General features: G+C 45.7%; 1 non-coding gene across 1 annotated transcript; it reads left to right on the forward strand.

The window, feature by feature from the left end:
• The first annotated feature begins 23,462 nt into the window (after window positions 1-23,462).
• On the forward strand, window positions 23,463-23,534 carry TRNAD-GUC (transfer RNA aspartic acid (anticodon GUC)). The gene has a single exon. It is a non-coding gene; the product is annotated as a tRNA-Asp (tRNA).
• Window positions 23,535-23,789: the final 255 nt, after the last annotated feature.

Consider the following 23,789-nt stretch of genomic DNA (forward strand, 5'->3'; position numbering starts at 1 on the left):
CCCGGTTCTGCACTAGTGTACGTGACACCCATCGATGGTGTGCCCTGGTGGCTAACCACCGTCTATGGCCCGCAAGAAGATGAGGAGAAAATCGCCTTCCTGGAAGAACTAACTGCTAGAAGGCAGCTTTGCCCAGGGCCATGGATTGTCATTGGCGACTTCAACATGATTATGCAAGCCTCGGACAAAAGCAATACGTACCTTGATAGGAGAATGATGCATAGGTTTTCGCCAATTCATTGATGGCACTCGTTTGAAAGAATTGTTCCTGCATGGCAGGAAGTTCACTTGGAGTACCGAACGCGAGGCCCCAACCCTCAACAAAATCGACAAAGCGCTGGTCTCGGTTGATTGGGAGATGGATCACCTGGATTGCCTTCTGCAGGCCTTGTCGACGGCCTCATCGGACCACTGCCCGCTGCACTTGGCCCCGCACGAGCATTTGCACCCACACCGGAGGTTTAGGTTTGAGCTGTTCTGGACGAAGCTCGAGGGATTTGAGGATGCGCTGAGAGAAGCCTGGCAATGCGACCCGGAGATCATCGACCCTTTTAAGAGGATTGATCTCCTGCTCAGGAACACAACGAGATTTCTTACGGCTTGGGGTCAGAAGAAAACGGGCAATGTTAAGCTGCTTATAGCTATTTCCAATTGGGTTATTTTCCAGCTGGATGTCGCTCATGAAAGAAGAAGGCTCTCAAAGGGAGAGAGGTGGTTGAGGAGAACTCAAGCTGACCACCTTGGGTCTAGCTTCGCTCGAGAGGAAAATTGCACGGGAGATGTCTAGAATTAGATGGCTCCAGGATGGTGATGCTAGCTCCAAACTGTTCTACCTCGTGGCCAACGGCAGGAAAGTTAAGAACTTCATCCCTGCTATCTCACACGAGGGAAACCTAATCACAGATCAAATTGGCAAGGAACGCATAATTCTACTGATACATACAAGGCGTTGCTGGTACGACCACAACTCATAAGCACACTCTAGTCTGGACCAGACTTTCTAAGGCATCACACCCTCAAATCTTGGGAGGATCAGACCATGATATTTACAAAGGAGGAGGTGTGGGCAACTATCAAGGAGATGCCCTCGGACCGTGCTCCGGGTTCGGGCGGATTTATTGGAATATTCTTCCAGAAAGCATGGAGCATCATCAAGGATGATATTGTTGGGGAACGTAGTAACTTCAAAAAATTTCCTACGCACACGCAAGATCATGGTGATGCATAGCAACGAGAAGGGAGAGTGTGATCTAAGTACCCTTGTAGATCGACAACGGAAGCGTTAACTTGGTTGATGTAGTCGTACGTCTTCACAGCCCGACCGATCAAGCACCGAAACTACGGCACCTCCGAGTTCTAGCACACGTTCAGCTCGATGACGATCCCCGGACTCCGGTCCAGCAAAGTGTCAGGGAAGAGTTTCGTCAGCACAACGGCGTGGTGACGATCTTGATGTACTAATGTCGCAGGGCTTCGCCTAAGCACCGCTACAATATTATCGAGGACTATGGTGGAAGGGGGCACCGCACACGGCTAAGAATATGATCATGTGGATCAACTTGTGTCTCTAGGGGGTGCCCCTGCCTCCGTATATAAAGGCTCAAAGGGGGGAGTGCGGCCGGCCAGGAGAGGCGCGCCAGGAGGAGTCCTACTCCCTCTGGGAGTAGGACTCCCCCCTTTTCCTAGTTGGAATAGGATTCGCAGAGGGGGGGGGGAAAGAGGAAGGGGGGCCGGCCCCCTCTTCTTGTCCTATTCGGACCAAGGGAGGAGAGAGGCGCGCGGCCCATCTCAGGCTACCTCTCTTCTCTTCCACTAAGGCCCACTAAGGCCCACTAAGGCCCATATATCTCCCGGGGGGTTTCGGTAACCTCCCGGTACTCCGGTAAAATCCCGATTTCACCCGGAACACTTCCAATATCCAAACATAGGCTTCCAATATATCAATCTTTATGTATCGACCATTTCGAGACTCCTCGTCATGTCCGTGATCACATCCGGGACTCTGAACAACCTTCGGTACATCAAAACGTATAAACTCATAATATAACTGTCATCGAAACCTTAAGCGTGCGGACCCTATGGGTTCGAGAACAATGTAGACATGACCGAGACACATCTCCGGTCAATAACCAATAGCGGGACCTGGATGCCCATATTGCTTCCTACATATTCTATGAAGATCTTTTATCGGTCAGACCGCATAACAACATACGTTGTTCCTTTTGTCATCGGTATGTTACTTGCCCGAGATTCGATCGTCGGTATCCAATACCTAGTTCAATCTCGTTACCGGCAAGTCTCTTTACTCGTTCTGTAATACATCATCCCGTGATCAACTCCTTGGTCACACTGTGCACATTATGATGATGTCCTACCGAGAGGGCCCAGAGATACCTCTCCGACGATCGGAGTGACAAATCCTAATCTCGAAATACGTCAACCCAACATGTACCTTTGGAGACACCTGTAGAGCACCTTTATAATCACCCAGTTACGTTGTGATGTTTGGTAGCACACAAAGTGTTCCTCCGGCACACGGGAGTTACATAATCTCATAGTCATAGGAACATGTATAAGTCATGAAGAAAGCAATAGCAACATACTAAATGATCAGGTGCTAAGCTAATGGAATGGGTCATGTCAATCAGATCATTCAACTAATGATGTGATTGTTGGAAATATGCCCTAGAGGCAATAATAAAAGCATTATTATTATATTTCCTTGTTCATGATAATTGTCTTTATTCATGCTATAATTGTGTTATCCGGAAATCGTAATACATGTGTGAATAATAGACACCAACATGTCCCTAGTGAGCCTCTAGTTGACTAGCTCGTTGATCAACAGATAGTCATGGTTTCCTGACTATGGACATTGGATGTCATTGATAATGAGATCACATCATTAGGACAATGATGTGATGGACAAGACCCAATCCTAAACATAGCACAAGATCGTATAGTTCGTTTGCTAGAGTTTTTCCAATGTCAAGTATCCTTTCCTTAGACCATGAGATCGTGTAACTCCCGGATACCGTAGGAGTGCTTTGGGTGTACCAAACATCACAACGTAACTGGGTGACTATAAAGGTAGACTACGGGTATCTCCGAAAGTGTCTATTGGGTTGACACGGATCAAGACTGGGATTTGTCACTCCGTATGACGGAGAGGTATCACTGGGCCCACTAGGTAATGCATCATCATTATGAGCTCAAAGTGACCAAGTGTCTAGTCACGGGATCATGCATTACGGTACGAGTAAAGTGACTTGCCGGTAACGAGATTGAACGAGGTATTGGGATACCGACGATCAAATCTCGGGCAAGTAACATACCGATTGACAAAGGGAATTGTATACGGGGTTACTTGAATCCTCGACATCGTGGTTCATCCGATGAGATCATCGAGGAGCATGTGGGAGCCAACATGGGTATCCAGATCCTGCTTTTGGTTATTGACCGGAGAGCAATCTCGGTCATGTCTACATGTCTCCCGAACCCGTAGGGTCTACACACTTAAGGTTTGGTGACACTAGGGTTGTAGGGATATGTATATGCAGTAACCCGAATGTTGTTCGGAGTCCCGGATGAGATCCTGGATGTCACGAGGAGTTCCGGAATGGTCCAAAGGTAAAGAATTATATATAGGAAGTGCTATTTCGGCCATCGGGACAAGTTTCGGGGTCACCGGTATTGTACCGGGACCATCGGAAGGGTCCCGGGGGTCCACCGGGTGGGGCCACCTGCCCTGGGGGCCACATGGGCTGTAGGGGGTGCGCCTTGGCCTACATGGGCCAAGGGCACCAGCCCCAAGAGGCCCATGTGCCTAGGGTTCAAAAAGGGAAGCGTCCCAAAGGGGGAAGGCACCTCCTAGGTGCCTTGGGGGGGAGGGATTCCTCCCTTGGCCGCCGCCCCCCTAGGAGATTGGATCTCCTAGGGTCGGCGCCCCCCCTTGGCTCCCTATATATAGTGAGGGAAGGAGGGCCTCTCAAACTACGCCTTTGGTGCCACCCTCTCCCTCTCCAACACCTCCTCCTCCTCCATAGAGCTTAGCGAAGCCCTGCCGGAGTACTGCAGCTCCACCACCACCACGCCGTCGTGCTGCTGCTGGAGCCATCTTCCTCAACCTCTCCTCTCCCCTTGCTGGATCAAGAAGGAGGAGACGTTACGCTGACTGTACGTGTGTTGAACGCGGAGGTGCCATCCGTTCGGCGCTAGGATCTCCGGTGATTTCGATCACGTCGTGTACGACTACCTCATCCCCGTTCTTTGAATGCTTACGCTAGCAATCTACAAAGGTATGTAGATGCATCCGATTTCTCGTTGCTAGATGAACTCATAGATGGATCTTGGTGAAACCGTAGGAAAATTTTTGTTTTCTGCAACGTTCCCCAACAGTGGCATCATGAGCTAGGTCTATGCGTAGTTCTTCTTGTGCGAGTAGAACACAATTTGTTGTGGGCGTAGATGTTGTCAACTTTCTTGCCGCTACTAGTCTTATCTTGCTTCAACGGCATTGTGGGATGAAGCGGCCCGGACCAACCTTACACGTACGCTTACGTGAGACCGGTTCCACCGACTGACATGCACTAGTTGCATAAGGTGGCTGGCGGGTGTCTGTCTCTCCCACTTTAGTTGGAGCGGATTCGATGAAAAGGGTCCTTATGAAGGGTAAATAGAAGTTGACAAATCACGTTGTGGCTTTCACGTAGGTAAATAAAACGTTCTTGCTAGAACCCTATTTCAGCCACGTAAAACTTGCAACAACAATTAGAGGACGTCTAACTTGTTTTTGCAGCAAGTGCTTTGTGATATGATATGGCCAAAGTTGTGATGAATGATGAATGATATATATGTGATGTATGAGATGTTCATGCTATTGTAATAGGAATCACGACTTGCATGTCGATGAGTATGACAACCGGCAGGAGCCATAGGAGTTGTCTTTATTTTTTGTATGACCTGCGTGTCATTGAGAAACGCCATGTAAATTACTTTACTTTATTGCTAAACGCGTTAGCCATAGTAGTAGAAGTAATAGTTGGCGAGCAACTTCATGGAGACACGATGATGGAGATCATGATGATGGAGATCATGGTGTCATGCCGGTGACAAGATGATCATGGAGCCCCAAGATGGAGATCAAAGGAGCTATGTGATATTGGCCATATCATGTCACTATTATTATTTGATTGCATGTGATGTTTATCATGTTTTGCATCTTGTTTACTTAGAACGACGGTAGTAAATAAGATGATCCCTCATAATAATTTCAAGAAAGTGTTCCCCCTAACTGTGCACCGTTGCGACAGTTCGTTGTTTCGAAGCACCACGTGATGATCGGGTGTGATAGATTCTAACGTTCACATACAACGGGTGTAAGACAGATTTACACATGCAAACACTTAGGTTGACTTGACGAGCCTAGCATGTACAGACATGGCCTCGGAACACAGAAGACCGAAAGGTCGAGCATGAGTCGTATAGAAGATACGATCAACATGAAGATGTTCACCGACGTTGACTAGTCCGTCTCACGTGATGATCGGACACGGCCTAGTTAACTCGGATCATGTTATACTTAGATGACTAGGAGGGATGTCTATCTAAGTGGGAGTTCATTGAATAATTTGATTAGATGAACTTAATTATCATGAACTTAGTCTAAAATATTTACAATATGTCTTGTAGATCAAATGGCCAACGTAGTCCTCAACTTCAACGCGTTCCTAGAGAAAACCAAGCTGAAAGACGATGGCAGCAACTATACGGACTGGGTCCGGAACCTGAGGATCATCCTCATAGCTGCCAAGAAAGATTATGTCCTACAAGCACCGCTGGGTGACGCACCTGTTCTCCCTGCAGAACAAGACGTTATGAACGCTTGGCAGCACGTACCGATGACTACTCCCTCGTTCAGTGCGGCATGCTTTACAGCTTAGAGCCGGGGCTCCAAAAGCGTTTTGAGAGACATGGAGCATATGAGATGTTCGAAGAGCTGAAAATGGTTTTTCAAGCTCATGCCCGGGTCGAGAGATATGAAGTCTCCGACAAATTCTTCAGCTGTAAGATGGAGGAAAATAGTTCTGTCAGTGAGCACATACTCACTATGTCTGGGTTACATAACCGCTTGACTCAGCTGGGAGTTAATCTCCCGGATGACGCGGTCATTGACAGAATCCTCCAGTCGCTTCCACCGAGCTACAAGAGCTTTGTGATGAACTTCAATATGCAGGGGATGGAAAAGACCATTCCTGAAGTATTTGCTATGCTGAAATCAGCAGAGGTAGAAGTCAAGAAGGAACATCAAGTGTTGATGGTCAATAAAACCACTAAGTTCAAGAAGGGCAAGGGTAAAAAGAACTTCAAGAAGGACGGCAAGGGAGTTGCCGCGCCCGGCAAGCAAGCTGCCGGGAAGAAGCCAAAGAATGGACCCAAGCCCGAGACTGAGTGCTTTTATTGCAAGGGAAGTGGTCACTGGAAGCGGAACTGCCCCAAATACTTAGCGGACAAGAAGGCCGGCAAAACGAAAGGTATATGTGATATACATGTAATTGATGTGTACCTTACCAGTACTCGTAGTAGCTCCTGGGTATTTGATACCGGTGCAGTTGCTCACATTTGTAACTCAAAGCAGGAGCTGCGGAATAAGCGGAGACTGGCGAAGGACGAGGTGACGATGCGCGTCGGGAATGGTTCCAAGGTCGATGTGATCGCCGTCGGCACGCTACCTCTACATTTACCTTCGGGATTAGTTTTAAACCTTAATAATTGTTATTTAGTGCCAGCTTTGAGCATGAACATTGTATCGGGATCTCGTTTAATTCGAGATGGCTACTCATTTAAATCCGAGAATAATGGTTGTTCTATTTATATGAGAGATATGTTTTATGGTCATGCTCCGATGGTGAATGGTTTATTCTTAATGAATCTCGAGCGTAATGCTACACATATTCATAGTGTGAGTACCAAAAGATGTAAGGTTGATAATGATAGTCCCACATACTTGTGGCACTGCCGCCTTGGTCACATAGGTGTCAAACGCATGAAGAAGCTCCATGCAGATGGACTTTTAGAGTCTCTTGATTACGAATCATTTGACACGTGCGAACCATGCCTCATGGGTAAAATGACCAAGACTCCGTTCTCAGGAACAATGGAGCGAGCAACCAACTTATTGGAAATCATACATACTGATGTGTGCGGTCCAATGAGTGTTGAGGCTCGCGGTGGCTATCGTTATGTTCTCACCCTCACTGATGACTTGAGTAGATATGGGTATATCTACTTAATGAAACACAAGTCTGAAACCTTTGAAAAGTTCAAGGAATTTCAGAGTGAGGTTGAGAATCAACGTGACAGGAAAATCAAGTTTCTACGATCAGATCGTGGAGGAGAATACTTGAGTCACGAATTTGGCACACACTTAAGAAAATGTGGAATAGTTTCACAACTCACGCCGCCTGGAACACCTCAGCGTAATGGTGTGTCCGAACGTCGTAATCGCACTCTATTAGATATGGTGCGATCTATGATGTCTCTTACCGATTTACCGCTATCTTTTTGGGGCTATGCTTTAGAGACTGCCGCATTCACTTTAAATAGGGCTCCGTCGAAATCCGTTGAGACGACACCGTTTGAATTATGGTTTGGGAAGAAACCTAAGCTGTCGTTTCTAAAAGTTTGGGGATGCGATGCTTATGTCAAGAAACTTCAACCTGAAAAGCTCGAACCCAAGTCGGAAAAATGCGTCTTCATAGGATACCCTAAAGAAACTATTGGGTATACCTTCTACCTCAGATCCGAAGGCAAGATCTTTGTTGCCAAGAATGGATCCTTTCTAGAGAAGGAGTTTCTCTCGAAAGAAGTAAGTGGGAGGAAAGTAGAACTTGATGAAGTATTACCTCTTGAACCGGAAAAAGGCGCAACTCAAGAAAATGTTCCTGAGGTGCCTGCACCGACTAGAGAGGAAGTTATTGATGATGATCAAGATACTTCTGATCAAGCTCCTACTGAAATTCGAAGGTCCACAAGGACACGTTCCGCACCAGAGTGGTACGGCAACCCTGTCTTGGAAATCATGTTGTTAGACAACGGTGAACCTTCGAACTATGAAGAAGCGATGGCGGGCCCGGATTCCGACAAATGGCTAGAAGCCATGAAATCCGAGATAGGATCCATGTATGAAAACGAAGTATGGACTTTGACTGACTTGCCCGTTGAGCGGCGAGCCATAGAAAATAAATGGATCTTTAAGAAGAAGACAGACGCGGATGGTAATGTGACCATCTATAAAGCTCGGCTTGTCGCTAAGGGTTATCGACAAGTTCAAGGGGTTGACTACGATGAGACTTTCTCACCGGTAGCGAAGCTAAAGTCCGTCCGAATCATGTTAGCAATTGCCGCATTCTACGATTATGAGATATGGCAAATGGACGTCAAAACGGCATTCCTTAATGGTTTCCTTAAGGAAGAATTGTATATGATGCAGCCGGAAGGTTTTGTCGATCCTAAGAATGCTGACAAGGTGTGCAAGCTCCAACGCTCGATTTATGGGCTGGTGCAAGCATCTCGGAGTTGGAACATTCGCTTTGATGAGATGATCAAAGCGTTTGGGTTTACGCAGACTTATGGAGAAGCCTGCGTTTACAAGAAAGTGAGTGGGAGCTCTGTAGCATTTCTCATATTATATGTAGATGACATACTTTTGATGGGAAATGATATAGAACTCTTGGACAGCATTAAGGCCTACTTGAATAAGAGTTTTTCAATGAAGGACCTTGGAGAAGCTGCTTATATATTAGGCATCAAATCTATAGAGATAGATCGAGACGCCTCATAGGTCTTTCACAAAGCACATACCTTGATAAGATATTGAAGAAGTTCAATATGGATCAGTCTAAGAAGGGGTTCTTACCTGTGTTACAAGGTGTGAAATTGAGCTCAGCTCAATGTCCGACCACGGCAGAAGATATAGAAGAGATGAGTGTCATCCCCTATGCCTCAGCCATAGGTTCTATTATGTATGCCATGCTGTGTACCAGACCTGATGTAAACCTTGCCGTAAGTTTGGTAGGAAGGTACCAAAGTAATCCCGGCAAGGAACACTGGACAGCGGTCAAGAATATCCTGAAGTACCTGAAAAGGACTAAGGAAATGTTTCTCGTTTATGGAGGTGACGAAGAGCTCGTCGTAAAGGGTTACGTCGACGCTAGCTTCGACACAGATCTGGATGACTCTAAGTCACAAACCGGATACGTGTATATTTTGAATGGTGGGGCAGTAAGCTGGTGCAGTTGCAAGCAGAGCGTCGTGGCGGGATCTACATGTGAAGCGGAGTACATGGCAGCCTCGGAGGCAGCACATGAAGCAATTTGGGTGAAGGAGTTCATCACCGACCTAGGAGTCATACCCAATGCGTCGGGGCCAATCAAACTCTTCTGTGACAACACTGGAGCTATTGCACTTGCCAAGGAGCCCAGGTTTCACAAGAAGACAAGGCACATCAAGCGTCGCTTCAACTCCATTCGTGAAAATGTTCAAGATGGAGACATAGATATTTGTAAAGTACATACGGACCTGAATGTAGCAGATCCGTTGACTAAACCTCTCCCTAGAGCAAAACATGATCAACACCAGAATTCCATGGGTGTTCGATTCATCACAATGTAACTAGATTATTGACTCTAGTGCAAGTGGGAGACTGTTGGAAATATGCCCTAGAGGCAATAATAAAAGCATTATTATTATATTTCCTTGTTCATGATAATTGTCTTTATTCATGCTATAATTGTGTTATCCGGAAATCGTAATACATGTGTGAATAATAGACACCAACATGTCCCTAGTAAGCCTCTAGTTGACTAGCTCGTTGATCAACAGATAGTCATGGTTTCCTGACTATGGACATTGGATGTCATTGATAACGAGATCACATCATTAGGAGAATGATGTGATGGACAAGACCCAATCCTAAACATAGCACAAGATCGTATAGTTCGTTTGCTAGAGTTTTTCCAATGTCAAGTATCCTTTCCTTAGACCATGAGATCGTGTAACTCCCGGATACCGTAGGAGTGCTTTGGGTGTACCAAACGTCACAACGTAACTGGGTGATTATAAAGGTAGACTACGGGTATCTTCGAAAGTGTCTATTGGGTTGACACGGATCAAGACTGGGATTTGTCACTCCGTATGACGGAGAGGTATCACTGGGCCCACTCGGTAATGCATCATCATTATGAGCTCAAAGTGACCAAGTGTCTGGTCACGGGATCATGCATTACGGTACGAGTAAAGTGACTTGCCGGTAACGAGATTGAACGAGGTATTGGGATACCACGATCGAATCTCGGGCAAGTAACATACCGATTGACAAAGGGAATTGTATACGGGGTTACTTGAATCCTCGACATCGTGGTTCATCCGATGAGATCATCGAGGAGCATGTGGGAGCCAACATGGGTATCCAGATCCTGCTTTTGGTTATTGACAGGAGAGCAATCTCGGTCATGTCTACATGTCTCCCGAACCCGTAGGGTCTACACACTTAAGGTTTGGTGACGCTAGGGTTGTAGGGATATGTATATGAAGTAACCCGAATGTTGTTCGGAGTCCCGGATGAGATCCCGGATGTCACGAGGAGTTCCGGAATGGTCCGGAGGTAAAGAATTATATATAGGAAGTGCTATTTCGGCCATCGGGACAAGTTTCGGGGTCACCGGTATTGTACCGGGACCACCGGAAGGGTCCCGGGGGTCCACTGGGTGGGGCCACCTACCCCGGGGGCCACATGGGCTGTAGGGGGTGCGCCTTGGCCTACATGGGCCAAGGGCACCAGCCCCAAGAGGCCCATGCGCCTAGGGTTCAAGAAGGGAAGAGTCCCAAAGGGGGAAGGCACCCCCTAGGTGCCTTGGGGGGGGGGGGGGGAGGGATTCCTCCCTTGGCCGCCGCCCCCCTAGGAGATTGGATCTCCTAGGGCCGGTGCTCCCCCTTGGCTCCCTATATATAGTGAGGGAAGGAGGGCCTCTCAAACCACGCCTTTGGTGCCTCCCTCTCCCTCTCCAACACCCCCTCCTCCTCCATAGAGCTTAGCGAAGCCCTGCCGGAGTACTGCAACTCCACCACCACCACGCCGTCGTGCTGCTGCTGGAGCCATCTTCCTCAACCTCTCCTCTCCCCTTGCTGGATCAAGAAGGAGGAGACGTTACGCTGACCGTACGTGTGTTGAACGCGGAGGTGCCGTCCGTTCGGCGCTAGGATCTCCGGTGATTTGGATCACGTCATGTACGACTACCTCATCCCCGTTCTTTGAACGCTTCCGCTCGCGATCTACAAAGGTATGTAGATGCATCCGATTACTCGTTGCTAGATGAACTCATAGATGGATCCTGGTGAAACCGTAGGAAAAATTTTGTTTTCTGCAACGTTCCCCAACAGTGATCCCGTTAATCAAATGACAACTCTTTGTCCATGGTTAGGAAACATAACCATCTTTGATTAACGAGCTAGTCAAGTAGAGGCATACTAGTGACACTCTGTTTGTCTATGTATTCACACATGTATTATGTTTCCGGTTAATACAATTCTAGCATGAATAATAAACTTTTATCATGATATAAGGAAATAAATAATAACTTTATTATTGCCTCTAGGGCATATTTCCTTCAGTCTCCCACTTGCACTAGAGTCAATAATCTAGATTACACAGTAATGATTCTAACACCCATGGAGCCTTGGTGCTGATCATGTTTTGCTCGTGGAAGAGGCTTAGTCAACGGGTCTGCTACATTCAGATCCGTATGTATCTTGCAAATCTCTATGTCTCCCACCTGGACCAGATCCCGGATGGAATTGAAGCTTCTTTTGATGTGCTTGGTTCTTTTGTGAAATCTGGATTCCTTCACCAAGGCAATTGCACCAGTATTGTCACAAAAGATTTTCATTGGACCCGATGCACTAGGTATGACACCTAGATTGGATATGAACTCCTTCATCCAGACTCCTTCATTTGCTGCTTCCGAAGCAGCTATGTACTCTGCTTCACATGTAGATCCCGCCACGCCGCTTTGTTTAGAACTGCACCAACTGACAGCTCCACCGTTTAATGTAAACACGTATTCGGTTTGCGATTTAGAATCGTCCGGATCAGTGTCAAAGCTTGCATCAATGTAACCGTTTACGATGAGCTCTTTGTCACCTCCATATACGAGAAACATATCCTTAGTCCTTTTCAGGTACTTCAGGATGTTCTTGACCGTTGTCCAGTGATCCACTCCTGGATTACTTTGGTACCTCCCTGCTAGACTTATAGCAAGGCACACATCAGGTCTGGTACATAGCATTGCATACATGATAGAGCCTATGGCTGAAGCATAGGGAACATCTTTCATCTTCTCTCTATCTTCTGCAGTGGTCGGGCATTGAGTCTGACTCAACTTCACACCTTGTAATACAGGCAAGAACCCTTTCTTTGCCTAATCCATTTTGAACTTCTTCAAAATCTTGTCAAGGTATGTGCTTTGTGAAAGTCCAATTAAGTGTCTTGATCTATCTCTATAGATCTTTATGCCTAATATGTAAGCATCTTCACCGAGGTCTTTCATTGAAAAACTCTTATTCAAGTATCCCTTTATGCTATCCAGAAATTCTATATCATTTCCAATCAGTAATATGTCGTCCACATACAATATCAAAAATGCTACAGAGCTCCCACTCACTTTCTTGTAAATACAGGCTTCTCCGAAAGTCTGTATAAAACCAAATGCTTTGATCACACTATCAAAGCGTTTATTCCAACTCCGAGAGGCTTGCACCAGTCCATAAATGGATCGCTGGAGCTTGCACACTTTATTAGCTCCCTTTGGATCGACAAAACCTTCCGGTTGCATCATATACAACTTTTCTTCCAGAAATCCATTCAGGAATGCAGTTTTGACATCCATCTGCCAAATTTCATAATCATAAAATGCGGCAATTGCTAACATGATTCGGACAGACTTAAGCATCGCTACGGGTGAGAAGGTCTCATCGTAGTCAACCCCTTGAACTTGCCGAAACCCTTTTGCGACAAGTCGAGGTTTGTAGACAGTAATATTACCATCAGCGTCAGTCTTCTTCTTGAAGATCCATTTATTCTCAATTGCTTGCCGATCATCGGGCAAGTCAACCAAAGTCCACACTTTGTTCTCATACATGGATCCCATCTCAGATTTCATGGCTTCAAGCCATTTTGCGGAATCTGGGCTCACCATCTCTTCTTCATAGTTCGTAGGTTCATCATGATCTAGCAGCATGACTTCCAGAACAGGATTACCGTACCACTCTGGCGCGGATCTCAATCTGGTTGATCTACGAGGTTCAGTAGTATCTTGTCCTGAAGTTTCATGATCATTATCATTTGCTTCCTCACTAATTGGTGTAGGTGTCACAGAAACAGGTTTCTGTGATGTACTACTTTCCAATAAGGGAGCAGGTATAGTTACCTCGTCAAGTTCTACTTTCCTCCCACTCACATCTTTCGAGAGAAACTCCTTCTCCAGAAAGTTTCCGAACTTAGCAACAAAAGTCTTGCCTTCGGATCTGTGATAGAAGGTGTATCCAATAGTCTCCTTTGGATATCCTATGAAGACACACTTCTCCGATTTGGGTTCGAGCTTATCAGGTTGAAGCTTTTTCACATAAGCATCGCAGCCCCAAACTTTCAGAAACGACAACTTTGGTTTCTTGCCAAACCATAGTTCATAAGGCGTCGTCTCAACGGATTTTGATGGTGCCCTATTTAACGTGAATGCGGCCGTCTCTAAAGCATAACCCCGAAACGATAGCAATAAATCAGTAAGAGACATCATAGATCGCACCATATCTAGTAAAGTATGATTACGACGTTCGGACACACCATTACGCTGTGGTGTTCCAGGTGGCGTGAGTTGCGAAACTATTCTGCATTGTTTCAAATGTACACCAAACTCGTAACTCAAATATTCTCCTCCACGATCAGATCGTAGAAACTTTATTTTCTTGCTATGATGATTTTCAACTTCACTCTGAAATTCTTTGAACTTTTCAAATGTTTCAGACTTATGTTTCATTAAGTAGATATACCCATATCTGCTTAAGTCATCTGTGAAGGTGAGAAAATAACGATATCCACCACGAGCCTCAATATTCATCGGACCACATACATCTGTATGTATGATTTCCAACAAATTTGTTGTTCTCTCCATAGTACCGGAGAACGGTGTTTTAGTCATCTTGCCCATGAGGCACGGTTCGCAAGTACCAAGTGATTCATAATCAAGTGGTTCCAAAAGTCCATCAGTATGGAGTTTCTTCATGCGCTTTACACCGATATGACCTAAACGGCAGTGCCACAAATAAGTTGCACCATCTTTATCAACTCTGCATCTTTTGGCTTCAACATTATGAATATGTGTGTCACTACTATCGAGATTCAATAAGAATAGACCACTCTTCAAGGGTGCATGACCATAAAAGATATTACTCATATAAATAGAACAACCATTATTCTCTGATTTAAATGAATAACCGTCTCGCATCAAACAAGATCCAGATATAATGTTCATGCTTAACGCTGGCACCAAATAACAATTATTTAGGTCTAATATTAATCCCGAAGGTAGATGTAGAGGTAGCGTGCCGACCGCGATCACATCGACTTTGGAACCGTTTCCCACGCGCATCGTCACCTCGTCCTTAGCCAATCTTCGCTTAATCCGTAGTCCCTGTTTCGAGTTGCAAATATTAGCAACAGAACCAGTATCAAATACCTAGGTGCTACTGCGAGCATTAGTAAGGTACACATCAATAACATGTATATCACATATACCTTTGTTCACCTTGCCATCCTTCTTATCCGCCAAATACTTGGGGCAGTTCTGCTTCCAGTGACCAGTCTGCTTGCAGTAGAAGCACTCAGTTTCAGGCTTAGGTCCAGACTTGGGTTTCTTCTCTTGAGCAGCAACTTGCTTGCTGTTCTTCTTGAAGTTCCCCTTCTTCTTCCCTTTGCCCTTTTTCTTGAAACTAGTGGTCTTGTTGACCATCAACACTTGATGCTCCTTCTTGATTTCTACCTCCGCAGCTTTCAGCATTGCGAAGAGCTTGGGAATAGTCTTATTCATCCCTTGCATATTATAGTTCATCACGAAGCTCTTGTAGCTTGGTGGCAGTGATTGGAGAATTCTGTCAATGACGCAATCATCTGGAAGATTAACTCCCATTTGAATCAAGTGATTATTATACCCAGACATTTTGAGTATATGCTCACTGACAGAACTGTTCTCCTCCATCTTGCAGCTATAGAACTTATTGGAGACTTCATATCTCTCAACCGAGCATTTGCTTGAAATATTAACTTCAACTCCTGGAACATCTCATATGCCCCATGACATTCAAAACGTCGTTGAAGTCCCGGTTATAAGCCGTAAAGCATGGCACATTGAACTATCGAGTAGTCATTAGCTTTGCTCTGCTAGACGTTCATAACATCTGGTGTTGCTCCAGCAGCAGGCCTGGCACCCAGCGGTGCTTCCAGGACGTAATTCTTCTGTGCAGCAATGAGGATAATCCTCAAGTTACGGACCCAGTCCGTGTAATTGCTACCATCATCTTTCAACTTTGCTTTCTCAAGGAACGCATTAAAATTCAACGGAACAACAGCACGGGCCATCTATCTACAATCAAACATACATAAGCAAGATACTATTAGGTACTAAGTTCATGATAAATTTAGGTTGAATTAATCATATTAGTTAAGAACTCCCACTTAGATAGACATCCCTCTAATCCTCTAAGTGATTACGTGATCCAAATCAACTAAACCATGTCCGATCATCACGTGATATGGAGTAGTTTCATTGGTGAACATCACTATGTTGATCATATCTACTATATGATTCACGCTCGACCTTTCGGTCTCTGTGTTCCGAGGCCATATCTGTATATGCTTGGCTCGTCAAGTATAACCTAAGTATTCTGTGTGTGCAACTGTTTTGCACCCGTTGTATTTGAACGTAGAGCCTATCACACCTGATCATCACGTGGTGTCTCAGCACGAAGAACTTTCACAACGGTGCATACTCAGGAAGAACACTTCTTGATAATTTAGTGAGAGATCATCTTATAATGCTACCGTTAATCAAAGCAAGATAAGATGCATAAAAGATAAACATCACATGCAATCAATATAAGTGATATGATATGGCCATCATCATCTTGTGCTTGTGATCTCCATCTCCGAAGCACCGTCATGATCACCATCGTCACCGGCGCGACACCTTGATCTCCATCGTAGCATCGTTGTCGTCTCGCCAATCTTATGCTTCCATGACTATCGCTACCGCTTAGTGATAAAGTAAAGCATTACAACGCGATTGCATTGCATACAATAAAGCGACAACCATATGGCTCCTGCCAGTTGCCGATAACTCGGTTACAAAACATGACCATCTCATACAATAAAATTTAGCATCATGTCTTGACCATATCACATCACAACATGCCCTGCAAAAACAAGTTAGACGTCCTCTACTTTGTTGTTGCAAGTTTTACGTGGCTGCTACGGGCTTAAGCAAGAACCAATCTTACCTACGCATCAAAACCACAACGATAGTTTGTCAAGTTAGTGTTGTTTTAACCTTCACAAGGACCGGGTGTAGCCACACTCGGTTCAACTAAAGTTGGAGAAACTGTCACCCGCAAGCCACCTATGTGCAAAGCACGTCGGGAGAACCGGTCTCGCGTAAGCGTACGCGTAATGTCGGTCCGGGCCGCTTCGTCCAACAATACCGCCGAACCAAAGTATGTCATGCTGGTAAGCAGTATGACTTATATCGCCCACAACTCACTTGTGTTCTACTCGTGCATATAACATCAACACATAAAACCTAGGCTCGGATGCCACTGTTGGAGAACGTAGTAATTTCAAAAAAATTCCTACGCACACGCAAGATCATGGTGATGCATAGCAACGAGAAGGGAGAGTGTGATCTACGTACCCTTGTAGATCGACAACAGAAGCGTTAACTTGGTTGATGTTGTCGTACGTCTTCACGGCCCGACCGATCAAGCACCGAAACTACGGCACCTCCGAGTTCTAGCACACGTTCAGCTTGATGACGATCCCCAGACTCCGATTCAGCAAAGTGTCAGGGAAGAGTTTCGTCAGCACGATGGCGTGGTGACGATCTTGATGTACTAATGTCGCAGGGCTTCGCCTAAGCACCGCTACAATATTATCGAGGACTATGGTGGAAGGGGGCACCGCACACGGCTAAGAATATGATCACGTGGATCAACTTGTGTCTCTAGGGGGTGCCCCTGCCTCCGTATATAAAGGCTCAAAGGGGGGAGTGCGGCCGGCCAGGAGAGGCGCGCCAGGAGGAGTCCTACTCCCTCTGGGAGTAGGACTCCCCCCTTTTCCTAGTTGGAATAGGATTCGCGGAGGGGGGGGGGGAAGAGGAAAGGGGGCCGGCCCCCTCTCCTTGTCCTATTCGGACCAAGGGAGGGGAGGGGCGCGCGGCCCATCTCAGGCTACCTCTCTTCTCTTCCACTAAGGCCCACTAAGGCCCATATATCTCCCGGGGAGTTCCGGTAACCTCCCGGTACTCTGGTAAAATCCCGATTTCACCCGGAACACTTCCGATATCCAAACATAGGCTTCCAATATATCAATCTTTATGTCTCGACCATTTCGAGACTCCCCGTCATGTCCGTGATCACATCCGGGACTCCGAACAACCTTCAGTACATCAAAACGTATAAACTCATAATATAACTGTCATCGAAACCTTAAGCGTGCGACCCTATGGGTTCGAGAACAATGTAGACATGACCGAGACACGTCTCCGGTCAATAACCAATAGCGGGACCTGGATGCCCATATTGGTTCCTACATATTCTACGAAGATCTTTTATCGGTCAGACCGCATAACAACATACGTTGTTCCCTTTGTCATCGGTATGTTACTTGCCCGAGATTCGATCGTCGGTATCCAATACCTAGTTCAATCTCGTTACCGGCAAGTCTCTTTACTCGTTCTGTAATACATCATCCCGTGAACTAACTCATTGGTCACATGTTGCAAGCTTATGATGATGTCCTTACCGAGAGGGCCCAGAGATACTCTCCGACGATCGGAGTGACAAATCCTAATCTCGAAATACGTCAACCCAACATGTACCTTTGGAGACACCTGTAGAGCACCTTTATAATCACCCAGTTACGTTGTGACGTTTGGTAGCACACAAAGTGTTCCTCCGGCACACGGGAGTTACATAATCTCATAGTCATAGGAACATGTATAAGTCATGAAGAAAGCAATAGCAACATACTAAACGATTAGGTGCTAAGCTAATGGAATGGGTCATGTCAATCAGATCATTCAACTAATGATGTGATCCCGTTAATCAAATGACAACTCTTTGTCCATGGTTAGGAAACATAACCATCTTTGATTAACGAGCTAGTCAAGTAGAGGCATACTAGTGACACTCTATTTGTCTATGTATTCACACATGTATTATGTTTCCGGTTCATACAATTCTAGCATGAATAATAAACTTTTATCATGATATAAGGAAATAAATAATAACTTTATTATTGCCTCTAGGGCATATTTCCTTCAGATATTATGGCAGTGATACACAAGATCTTCACGGATAATGGGCATGGCTCTGGCCGGCTCAACCAGGCCTTGATTACTCTCATTCCCAAGAGGCCGGACGCCTGCCATGTTGGAGACTTTAGGCCCATAACGTTGGTGCACAGTTTGCCCAAAATATGCTCGAAGCTTCTGTCCAAAAGGCTATGTCCTCGCATGGGTGAACTTGTTCAAGCCAACCAATTGGCTTTCATAAAAGGGAGAAACTTGCATGACAACTTCGTGCTAGTTCGACAGGTGGCCAGATCCCTTCACCGTAGGAAGGCCAAGGGAGTTATGCTTAAACTGGACATATCTCGTGCTTTCGACACCATAGCATGGCCCTTCCTTTTTGAAGTTCTCAGGGCCAAGGGATTCCCTGATCTTTGGCTTCCATGGATTGCAACCCTACTCACCACAGCTTCATCTAGAGTGGTAGTTAATGGATACGCTGGGCCGAAATTCATGCATGCCCAAGGTCTCAAACAAGGCGATCTGATTTCTCCCCTACTCTTTGTCATCGCCATGGATGTCCTGACATCGATCGTGTCTAAAGCCCAGGAGACGGGAGTCCTCAGTACGATGCCAGGCTGCTCCTCGATGCAAAGAATCTCGATATATGCTGATGATGTGGTGCTGTTTATCCGGCCTTCCCTGCCTGATCTCCGGTTCGTCCAAGAGGCCATGCTCATATTTGGACAGCATCGGGACTGAAAATTAACTTTGCTAAATCTGCGGCAATTCTGATCCGTGAGGAGGAAGGAGACAAGGAACTTGTAGCAGCAGCCTTACCATGGAAGATGGACAAATTCCCATGCAAATACCTCGGGCTGCAGCTATCTATTTGGCAACTGACTCGAGCGGAGTGGGAACCGATCGTGGACAACATTTTGAACTTCCTCCCTGGATGGCAACGAGGACTTATCACTCGCACGGGCAGGCTGGTTCTCGTTCATGACGTCGTTATGGCTAGGGCGACGCATCATCTTCTTGTGGCAGATGCACCAAATGGGCCGTAGAGTGTGTGAACAAGAGATGTCGGGCCTTCTTCTGGGAAGGAACAGAGAAGATTCATGGAGGGCAATGCTTAGTCTCTTGGGAAAATGTATGTAGACCTAAAGAGCTGGGAGGCCTCGGCATCATAGACCTAAAAAGACATGGTATGGCTTTGAGACTGCGCTGGGAGTGGCTACGACGCACCGACCCTTCTAAACCCTGGCACGATTTGCCAATGACTTGCAACCCGCAAGTTCAGATAGCTTTCAACAGCTTGGTGCATTGGAGAATAGGAGGATAAGGTGCTATTTTGGAAGGACAAATGGATTGATGGGGCCTCGATCGATGATATTGCACCAGATATCAAGAAGCTAATTCGCCCCCAAACCGCTAACAAGAGATTGGTGAAGGATGGGTTGCTGAACCATAGATGGGCATCAGACATAACAGGAGAGCTGTCACAGATGGCCTAATCCAGCTGATCCGGCTTTGGGAGATCATGTTGAACACGCAGCTCAACCCCAACCTGGAAGATGAGGCGATCTGGCCATGGAACGAACGTGTAGTCTACACTTCTGCATCGGCTTATACAATGCTCGTCATGGGTGCAATTAAGGCCGCTTTTGCTAGCTGGATCTGGAAGTGCTGGGCGCCTTTACCCATCAAAATCTTCATGTGGCTAGCTCTGCAATACCGTGTCTGGACATCTGACCGTAGGCTGCGACATGGACTGCAAGAACAAGCATCGACTTGCTTTCTTTGCGACCAAGAAGAGGACAACGTAGACCACATTATGACTCAATGTGCCTACTCCAAGCAAGTATGGTTCATGACCTTCTCCAGGAGCAGGATAGATACACTACTCATTCCCGATGGTAACAACACTCTGGAGACTTGGTGGGGTGCTACTCGCAAACACATCCACAAAACACACCGCCGTGCTTTCAACTCACTTGTGAGCCTAGTTTGCTGGAGCATCTGGAAACAAAGAAACAACCGAGTGTTCCGCGATAATTCCAGTTGGATGAGTGCCGCGGAGCTAGTCACAAAGATCTTTGAAGAACTACATTTGTGGACACTCGCAGGAGGAAAAGGAGTTAGTGTGTGGTGTGAGTAGTAGTGTGAGATAGCAGGAGTAGGAGTGGAGTGTCCTCCATGCCTCAACCGACTTGTGGCTTAGATGCATCTAAACTCTTGTACATAAGCTTTCTATCCTCTATCAAGCTATGGTACGCAATTTGCGTACTCTCAAAAAAAAATCATCCTTTCATTCTCCTAATCACCTAATTAGTAGCTAAGATGATAAAAAAATGGGCAGTAACATTGTCAACACGGGAGCCAGTGATATGTACAGTTGCTTCTACCGAGTCGCATGCATGAACACATCCCAACCAATTGTTTGTTGTAGCAAGCCACTACCTCTTCTGTCACTCGGTACGGTTTATTTATACAACTTATATCTAATAGTAAATCAACACCAGTGCTCATCTCCGTGCATCATCTTTTCTGCTCTCATGAGTAGTATCGTAGCTACCCATTGGGTTGACTAGTTAGCGATAGCAAGGTAGATTACCTGATTTTGCTCCCTTCATGTGCTATATTGTCTACATTTTTGACTGAGTCGCTCTAGTGATGAAGACAAGCTACCCATGGACATTTATTCTTACATGGATGTCCTAATATTCGACTACTAATTCAAGGTATATACATTGAGTTGGTTGGTTCCGGATGCGATGTTGATTGACCAATTTTTCTAACTTAGCTCTTTTTTTCTGACGAATGTACCACTAGTCTACTACTTGACATACCTTGACATACTATTAGAACGCCGTGCGTTGCTACGGCCTAGAATGCATATACTTTAGGAAGCATCTCTGGTCTGAACTCTTAATCCAATTTTGCCCCCTTACTCAAATATTATGTGTCTTAGGACCTACTATAGATTTACAGGTACCGATTCGTTTGTCCCTTTTATGCAAGTACAAAGAACCAATAGTTGTAACAAAAAAAGAAATAAGCAACATATAATTATGAATATTTTCACAATATTTTATAATCAAATCTATGGTTTTGTTTTGTTTGTCTCAAGTTCAAGCAGCAAGAAAGAAACACATTATTGAGATTGATCGCTCTTAGGTTCTCACAAGTTCATGCACAAACATGCGACAAGAAGCTAGCCTCGAAGGTGCTCGTCCTCGTTAAGCACCACAGACTCCAGAGAAGAGAAGCGGTCAATCACGTGATCTCCATCCATATATCCACACCAGAACAAGAGAATCAAAAGTCATTATTTCTTATCTGAGCAACAACATCTATCTGCATTTATTTTGTGAAATATTGTATACTCGTGCCCAACCAAATAATGTTATAAAAGGCGACTTAGCACCAAAAACGAGGAGGCTAAATGTGAGATAGGAAGCAGAGAAGCAAGACAAAGCGAAGGTCAACACCATGTTCCAAACAATGATTATGACAGAAACAAAAAGGCTTTCCGAATCGTGGTTTGAGAGGTACCAGGAACAAAGTGAACACATGCTGGCTTCATTGGGAATGTACTACTAGTATTTTAGTAGTGCAATGATGCAGTCTTAGGCTATCTGTCTTTATGCATGACCTGAAAGAGGGCTCCAAAATGTTTTGAATGCCATGAAGCAACTCATGATGCCAAAGATTTTTTTTCATGGAAGTGAGCCATCATATTTTTATACGCGGCATACAGACATGATAATGCTTCCGCTTCCCCATTGGTCTGGTATCTTAGAAGACGACCACGCCGACCACCATGGCTGATTGATCTGGTAGCAGCTGCGCGAGCAAGGTACGGCGTGGTACCTCAAATTAATAACTCCAGCCAGTCAATCTGGCAGCTACACATGGCCGACATGAAGGGTTGATGCATGGGTGTATAAATGTAGTACTATCCCAAATGTAACCCGCAAATAAGAAGAAAAAGCATCCCAAATTTAGTTGCATTACATACTCTAAGATAATCGTTCTTGCTTCTCCTGTTTTATTTCTGCCGAACGTTTCGTAGCTTATTGTAGGCTCCACCCAGCGGCCAGGTTGCCTGACTTGGAATGCTGTTACCCATTGGTTGCCTGCTACCGAAGTGATACAAAAATGCTACACATACAGACTTTTACGGGCCTGCTATAAACCCTTCCATAATTCTCTTCAGGCCCTCCCCTGATTTTCACCCGTGTGGGGCTCGCCCTCACCCTTAGTCCAATTAAAACACCCCAGCTCAGGAATCAGCCCGTATACTTAAGTAAAGCTCCGTACGTCTAGCAAAACTCGAACTGATATGGTCAGGGAGAGAGATCAACTTATTATTTTTTCTGAAAGTAGTTGATAACGTTCGGCCTCTACATCAATGGGATGCATACATCTATCTTACGGTCAGGTTAATCATCAGAAGTTCTTTGAATCCACGCGGAGATGATCAAGCTATTTCATCTACCACGTACTTTCGGTCAACACGGGACGTATCACGTATACTATATGCTACCTTTGTCCTATATTGTAAGTTGTTTTTTAACACTACACTAATGTCAAAAAACGTCTTACAATATGAGACGGAGAGGGAGCATGTCCCTGTCATCTATGTACGGATCACAGCCCCCAATAATCGAGTAGATACGCCAGTCGGCATGTCAAGGTGTCCGAAAAAAAACCTCTGCGATCATATCCATGCATCCAGCACCATCTAGCTTGGATGTGACCCACTGGCTGTCGACCAGTGAACTGAGCTGATAGGTTTGCATCAACAAGGATGTGAATGAACAGTTAGATATGTTTTGCACCCAAGTCGTTGTAGTATAGTGGTAAGTATTCCCGCCTGTCACGCGGGTGACCCGGGTTCGATCCCCGGCAACGGCGCTATTTTTTGTTTCTTTCCCTTTCACGTAAAAAAAAGTCCACACGTGACGGAGTACGTGCCTACTGTATCACGGGTAACGCCGGCAGGCGGAGGAGTATCACGTATACATGTCGCCGTCACGTACGTAGCGATCGCCGCCCGCTCCAATAATTCAGGGGACACACATGTCGGCACGTACTATGCCCATTGGTCATCGAAGGGAGAACATGTCGGCACGTACTACGCCCATTCCCGTAATTCACGTATATACATCG

The sequence above is a fragment of the Triticum aestivum genome, chromosome 7A (genome assembly GCF_018294505.1).
Source record: "Triticum aestivum cultivar Chinese Spring chromosome 7A, IWGSC CS RefSeq v2.1, whole genome shotgun sequence".
Lineage (NCBI taxonomy): Eukaryota > Viridiplantae > Streptophyta > Magnoliopsida > Poales > Poaceae > Triticum > Triticum aestivum.